Source organism: Panthera pardus, unplaced genomic scaffold (assembly GCF_024362965.1).
Source record: "Panthera pardus isolate Hobbes unplaced genomic scaffold, ASM2436296v1 HiC_scaffold_11, whole genome shotgun sequence".
NCBI classification, from domain to species: Eukaryota; Metazoa; Chordata; class Mammalia; order Carnivora; family Felidae; genus Panthera; species Panthera pardus.
The window spans coordinates 25,724,665-25,726,052 of NW_026526666.1; positions in this window are offsets into that span (position 1 = coordinate 25,724,665).

Below are 1,388 nucleotides of genomic sequence, written 5' to 3' on the forward strand. Positions count from 1 at the left end.
ATTCAATTTTTTAAAAATACCATGCTTACCAAAAGCCCTGCCATGATCTGTCGACAGAAAAAGGAACGGCAGCAATGTGTGCCCACAGGGGCAAAAAGAATGGAAATTTGCAACTGTAAAACCAGGAATCGAAAGCATTATAATGAGAATTCCCATAGTAACATGACTAAATCACTTCCTGTTCTGGTTTTGATGAATCACACAAGGGTATGAGTAACAATAAAGTAAATAATATTTCTTTTTATATGGTGCTTTGTTTGTAAAGACCTTTCTTACTGATAGGCTTTATTCGAAAATCAGGATCACTTGAATAAGACCCACCTTGGTTCAAATCCCAGTCAGACTCCTTATGGGTATCCAACTTTGGACAAATTTCTCAAGTGAGTGTCAGTTACCTCCCGTGTAAACAGGGTAAGAACTACCAGCAAAGGTTTAAGCGAGGATGACAGCTAAGTCCCTGGAAGGTGGTACAATAGAGATAATAATATAAGGCCATGGCCCTTGATGAATGGTAGCACCTGCTACTATTATCACATTTGACTTTTATAACAACCTGTGAGGACAGGGACTGTGAGTGTTTACCTACCAAAGTGCCTGCCTCATAGTAGGCATTCAGTAAATGTTGGTTTCATGAGTAATAAATTCATAAGTGAACAAATAAAAGGAAGTAAGGCAAGATCCACTGTCCTAATCTTGTATGAGAAAAGTGAGTTTTATCTGAGGTCCCACTGCTACTAATGAGAAAAGCTGAGTAGCAAACCCAGTTTTTCTTACTCCAAGCTCAGTGCTCTTTCCTCTATTCAAGCAGTGTTCGTGACAATATTTACTCGCCTTGCTCTGGATGTTGGCATTTTATCTTCATTTTGTATGTGTGATTTGTTCTAAGTTAAGGAGTGTCTGGACTCAGCTCAGGAAGAAATTCAGTAAACAAGTTTCACGCTTATGCTGATAGCATGTGATATTTTAAATATACCTAAACTATGATAAAACGTGGAAGCACTGAATTTATATAGTGCGTATGTTTAATACAAAATAAAAATATCACCACAGAAAGAATTGCGCAAATAAATCCTCCCTGGGTTGTTGTTTTTTTTTACTTGAAGCTATTGCCTTAGAAAATTAAACATAGCCAGATAAATGTCTTTCCCAAAGGCATCATGGTAATTCCAAAGTGGCATGTTAGGTCATTTAACTAAGGTTTAGAGACTTTCTTCAACTAGCTGACATCTGGGCTGTCCACGCACCTTGCCTTTACTGTTGGAAATGTGTTCGTTGAGGCCAGCATGCCGGGAAACTTATGTGCATGTCCATAGAATCATAAAATTGCATTTTAAAATGTCAGTATGTTAGCCAACATAGTACGTGCAGAATGGAAATGATCCAGGAGC